Below are 6,763 nucleotides of genomic sequence, written 5' to 3'. Positions count from 1 at the left end.
GATATCTGTCTTGATGATAGCTAGAGAAAAGAACTTCAGGCATCAGTTCTCTGCTGAAGCCACGAGTTAATTTCTGCTATTGTGCTGAAGATCATCTGGCACTGATGTTTTCTTCCTCTACCTGACATGTCCTTAGAGTCCACAGCTTGTTAGAGAGAAGCTGCTTGAGGTGCTGTGCAAAGTTCAGCCAATTTTGGGCTGGTGATGCTGAGCATTAAGAACACAAGATATCTTGATTTTTGGCTAAGTATTCCGAGCACATCTGTTCCACCCTGCTCATGCCCAGTTGCAGAACTGCAATGTGGCCTTTGGAGGAACACCGTGAGGGACAGTTGCTGTGTGAGAAAAGCAGTAACACAAAAGACCCACATGATTTTAATATATCTAAATCTTCTGTGCATAGACAACAGTGACTTGCATCTGATTTCACGTATCTTTTCTTGGTTCCATGGACTTTTTAGCCTGCACAGATTTGTCCGGTATGCAACACATTTGTCTTTGCTCAAAGCAGATCTCAGAAGAAAGGTTTATTTTGTACCAATTGAACATTTCCTTAGTGATTAGTTGACACAATTTTATTAACTTACGTTGACTTAGTTTTAAATGCAAATTGAACAACTTGCAAAATTACCAAACCAAATTACAACAGAATTAGGCCAGAAAAATGAGAACAGCAAATTGATGGGAAGATCATCACCTGCAAAATCATAAGGTAACAGAGCATCAAAAGACAACTTGATTATTCTATAACAATTAGATAGCAGCAGTTTGTCATTTGGGTAAAATCATTAGCTGATTCCAAAGGGCTTCTCTATATTCTCCAATAGAGTAAGTGTATTGCTAGTGCAAGTAGCTGAGGACAGCACATGAATCTGTCAGGATACGAGTGTGTGATAGAAAGTTAATCTGTGCAGAGATTATTTGCTGAGTACTTCGTTGCTGTCAATTTTAAAACAGGTTAATTTTCCACGAGCTCTGAACTAGAACAGTGCCCAGAATCTTCAAATGTTTGGGCTCACCTTGGAAACTGGTACAAAATCCTACATGTCCAGACCTTGATCCTGCTTTCATGTCTATTTTAATTTGGATTATTGTCCATGTATAGGGGTCACTTGAAACTACAGGTCCCTTATGGCCATGAGGATTGAAACTAATATATCCCATCACAGGGCATAATTAGACATGAAAGGCTAATTTAACTATGTGGAGGTTAATCTAGGTTAACCATTGTGGTGTTAGGGGAATACTCAGTATAATGGGGGATACTTCCATCAAATAACATTTTTCAGATAACCTTAGCACTGAAAAGTAATAATAAAGTATATTCATAGGTCATTTTAAGGAATAATGCTGTAACTGTACTGTAAAATAGATACTGCAGGATGCGGTCTCTCTCTGCAGAGAGATAAAGCAATACGGGATTGACTAGAGGCTGTAGACAAAAATTGAGGTAGCCCTTGCTGTAACGATGTCCACATGTAAATAAGATATGGGATATATCCAAAATGACTTAAATCTCCACTGAAGGGAAAAAAAACCTCTTACCTTTTAGCCAGAGATAATGGAGCAGAGAGCTTTGAAGTAGCATTAAAAAAAAAAATAAAAATCCGAAAGCCTAGCATAGATGGAAGTTCTTTTTTACTGATTGGGATATCCACCTGGTGGGACTGCAGAGACTGAGGATTAGCATAGTCGTGTCTTGTTACAATAATTGGACATACTGTGTATTTGTATATATATAAAAACATATGTATATGCAGATTTTTCCACATGTTGCTGGAAGGAGAGGTCTTTAGAACTCTGGAATTACAGGGAAAGCTGATGTACCCAGGAATTTTGAAGGGATTTGGTCTGAGAACTTGTTGATGCCTGGTATCTGATTCACCAGACTGGAAAAAAAAAAACAAACCAAAACAAAAACCCCCCAGAAAAACAAGTCCTCTCATTAAGCTTTGGAGTTCTAAAAACTGGGGCAATACTGTTCTATTTTCAGACATAACAGGAGATATAGTGAGAATTGCTATGATGAAGCATAATGACAAGGTTAATATTTTGCAACATTTCACTTAATTTTAAAATACAGTATAATAAAAGTTGCTTCCTGGGAAAAAAGAATGTGAATGGGTTTTGAGTGCATTAGCATGCTGCTTTGCATATAAGGCGACTATATTATATGGATTGAATAAACCTGAAGATTTTTTTTTAGGTGTACATAGTACTTGAACTACTGCACAGCCCAATTAAATTGAAACCTAGGAGGGCAGTAACCCTGTTGGAAGATTACATTACCCTTCAATAAACCTCAAAGACTAAGACAAAGAAGCTCTTCCAAAGATATGCCAGTCATAGGGATAAAGTGCTTAAGCAAGGCATCCAATGTGCAAGTTTATGGGATTAGCAGGACTTTATCTTTATCTGAAATTATTTCATAAAGGGAACCCCAGTCTAGGGTGAGCCTTGGAAGTGCCGTGTGCCAGCCCGAGGGCAGGATCGTCATTAGCCGTGGTCCTTATCTGTGCTCTGCCGGTGCTGGCCGAGTCCTGAAGTCAGCCTGGCCCCTTGGAATTTAAAGCTTCCATTTTAATTATGTTTAATCTTTTGCTACAGTAGATCCAGCTGTATAAATTATTTAAAAGGCAGAAAGCTTTTCCTCAGTAATTAATGACAGGTTTGTTAGCTGCTGTAACAGCCCAAGGCTTCACTTTCCTTGCATATTCTGTAACAGTCTCATGATTACCTAATATAACAACCAGCCTCTATGGCTTTATAAAATTATAATCGATGGTTTGTACCAGCAGCACTTGAAGGGGTGATACAGCAGTAGAGTTGGATGTATCTACTGTCACTGAGAAAATAGCTTGGGGAGGAGAGAGCAGCAGCCTGTCGACAGTTTTCGACTACTCAGGAAATGCTGTGAGTTACCAGGATCACTGAGGCTAACCAGTTTTGTGTCCAGCATTAGTCAGTGTTTCCCTGCACCTGAGAGATCATAGAGATATTTTGAGTATGCAGAATACCCAGGTGGTAGTGGTAATAACAAAAGGTCTTATATAAAAGCTTTTCACCTTCTTTCTTCCGTTGTCTGCTTGGTAAGGGAATGCCCTTCTTCCATTAACTGTCCCATAGATGTTCCTGTGGAGTACTCATCTTCCTCCTATGTCATTATAATACCAGAGGTCAGATTCTTAACTGCAGCCTTCTCCTCCAGCAGGTGTTAGAGTCACTCGTGCAGGTGTGAAGGTTCTCAGGTTTTTCAGATGATAGAGAAATGCAATTCATCTGTCAAAGCTCAGCAGAGAAGGCGGTACTACAGTAGCCCACGTGTCTTTGGATATTGTGCCAGATATTTAATATTTTTATACCTTGGACATAGCTTTTTGATTGCAGCTGAACTGGAGCCTGTTTTCTAGAACTTGAAGCCTCTGCTCTCCACACTCACTGGCAATACCAAAGTGATGTCCAGAGTTCCAGGAGCCTGAGCTCTCCACCCATCTAAATGAATGATGAATTCTTGCATTTGAATGTCTTACTTTGATTAGTATGTAGAAAAAAATGCATCTCCTGGCAAAGTTCTTTTGTGCCTGTGTCCAGGGATAACACGATAGAGGTAGTGGATGGGTTCTTTGTGGTTATGTACCCTTGAGTTTCTTTTGCAACCATTTATATTGAAGGGCTAAAGATTATGATTGCCTCAGTGGTTTCTGGGAACCATAAGGCAGGGTAGGAGCTGTCATCCATAGAGATTAGAGATGGAGTATCAAGGAAGAGAAGAAAGAGGGATGGACCTAGCATCTACAGAAGTTAATATAAAAAAGCCCAGCCTGATGTGACATGAGTGGATTGTGGGTTTGGTTTTTTTTTTTGGTTGTTTGATTGGTTTTTTTTGATTGGGTTGTGTGGGTTTTTTTGTTTGTTTGTTTTTTGCTGTGGTGTTGCTCCTCATCCTGTGTTGCACAGGAAGCTTTGGGAGGACAGTGGGGAGGGCTTTACCAAGATACTGTGTTGTGAGGTGACAAAATCATACAATTTCTGCTGAACTTGTGAGGCCCTTGGTGTTGACTTTTATCTTCTTTTTTTCTTTCAAATGAAAAAGTCTGCAAAGACATCTCCTATAAATAGATCTTTTTAGCCTTAAAATTCCATTTTATTTTTTTTTATTCTTCTCACTAACAGCAAACAGTATCTGATCTTATGTTTGTAAATGTTTCATAAATGTGGAAAACATGCATAAACAAGAGGAAGCTACAAGTGAAAACTAGTGTGAAAACTGTTTCTGCAATGCACTATGAACGTGTTTTAAGTGTTTACTCCCATAAAGTTGTAAAATTAGGTTTTAAGGGTCTGGTCTTGGAGATCATCAAAGCTGTCATGTGATTTTCCACTGCATGTGAAAATCTGATGCATCTGCTCTATATTGAAAAGACATTGGAGAGTTAAAAATGCGTGGAATCCATAATATGCTGCGATCTGCTGATAACGATGGGAGTTACTGTTTTGGTAGCCCTGCTTCGTGACTCATGAGGCACCGAGGAAGTGGTATATCTGCATGTGTGTTCTTCATTGCATTAGATGAACTAGAAAATTTGAAAAGGTGAAAATCCTGAGCCTTGAGAGCCTTTGCCATCTGCATTTTCCTCCTGCCCATGATGTGTGCTGGGATGCAGGTCCACAGGTGGAGACAGTGGCCAGGCCTTCCCCTCCTTATGGGCTCTGAAAATGAATGTGCATGACTCAGTGTCTGTGTGAGAGAATGAATCCCACTTGCATGGCTTCAGCTGGAAGTTATGCTTTTAAAAACTTGATGGCCCTTAAAGAGCAACTCCTTTCACATTTAAATTTTGCCACCCCATGTGTCTTACTTTCAAGATGATTCAGGCTGCTTCAGGAATAAATGAGGGGTGTGTGAGAACAAGCCATAAGAATTATGTTATCCTGATCTTTTGCTCCTGACAACCTTGCTGATGTGCAGTGAAATATAAAGGTTTTAGAGCATGATTCACTATTAAACATTAAAGAGAAAAAGTTCAGCTATTCATAAATTAATGTTAAATCTGTTTTCTGCAGCCAGTGTAAGGCTGGTGATAGCTCACTTGTCTGTACTTAGTAAAGAGCAACGCTCTCTAAAGAATCACATCCCATCGTTTCTGCTGACAGCTATTAAGAAAAATATTTAAAATACCTCTTAAAATTGTATATGTAATTCTTGGTGAAGTGACATTGCATTCTTTTCATCCAGTCATCACCCTGTGCTAGGACTGGAGTTTGTGACACACTAATTAACTCTGATTTAGCACAACCATTATTTTTGGAGTTAATGGTTAGCGAACATTGTCTAATATTATTACATAACCATTAATATGACTAAGGTAAAAAATGAGTTAAGTAAAATGGGAGGAAAGTTAACATGGCAGTTTGGAAATACAAATAGGATTTTGAGTTTCCCAGCATTAAGTCAAATAAAACATCTGCGCCATCCATCTTTAGAAAATAAGGCATGAGGGGGGACAATTCCTGACTCCTTAAAAGATCCAGTTTAGGTTGAAATTCACTCCTTTGCAGGAGGACAGCTCCAGCTCCATGCAAGATGGTGGCCTCATATTGCCATAGTCCTAGGTATTATGTAGTGAGTAAATGTGATTTTTTTCCCAAGGAGTTTGAGGCCTGAAGTCAAATCTTTTAGTGAAGGGAGGGTCTGCCCTGTCTCCCCTGAGTGGGTCTGCTGTGGACTCCTGTGTCTTGGGCCAGTGTAAGCAGTGCTGGGCATGGGATGAATGGTTTCTCTGGCTTTCAGTTTGCCATGGAGACATGCTATACCAGGTCATGCCATGGCTCCTGGGTGACACAAAAGCCTGTTTAAATTTTCTCCCTTTTTCTTTTTGCTGCTGTGTCAGCCCTGTGCTCCTGAGAGCTGCTGTGGTACTGTACTATCACTGCACCTTCTGCCTGCCTACCTCCTGGAGCTGGAGGAAGTGGAGGCAGAAGGTGACATACACTGTCTAGGAGATGGTCTATAGACACTGAATCACCATGGGCAGAACTGCCTATGGAGACCAGGAGAAAGGTCCTTACAGAGGGTCAAGAGACTAGTGTTGACCAGTGAGGGAGTAGAGAAAATACTAAGGAAAAATTTGGCACATAAAAATTGAGCCAAGATCCCAAAAATTATTTTTCCCATTTTGCTTTATATGCAACAAATAGTCTGAGAAAGTTGTCTCTCTCCTATTTCCCTCACCTACACAAGCTGCATCTTAAAAAGCAGAAAAAAGCAGCCAGGCCAGGCTGTTAAACCAAACACCCCCTGCCTCTCACAGATCAGCACAGCAAAGTAGGACAGCATGGAATAAAGGTGGCACTCCCACCAGAAAAATCCAATAATGCTTTGGGGAAAAAGATTTAGAATGTTCTTTTAATAATAAGTCTTGTTGATGGGGTTTTTTCTCTATTTATGAGGGATATTTTGCCTGCAGGGAAGCTCTTTGCTTGTCTGAGTTCATCTAAGAAGATTAAGCTCCAAAAGTTCATGACTAAAAAGCTCATCTGCTTTCATCTTTATTCCTCACCTTGAACATGTAATCTGATGAGTGATTTTTGTATAAATATATAGATGGGTTTTGACTTTGGCTGAACTAAGCTCAAGACTTATCTCCAACTAGCAGGAGGTGGAAACACTGCTGAGGTGTTTGTCAGCAGGAGTTACAAACTGTTTGTGTGCCAGCACATTGATGTTCTGCAGGGTTGGTCCCCGTAATCTATGCAAAGGGAT

The sequence above is a fragment of the Calidris pugnax genome, unplaced genomic scaffold, assembly GCF_001431845.1.
Source record: "Calidris pugnax isolate Ruff unplaced genomic scaffold, ASM143184v1 scaffold81, whole genome shotgun sequence".
Taxonomy (NCBI): Eukaryota; Metazoa; Chordata; class Aves; order Charadriiformes; family Scolopacidae; genus Calidris; species Calidris pugnax.
The sequence above is the reverse complement of the archived record's forward strand: the minus strand, read 5'-3'. Positions refer to the sequence as shown.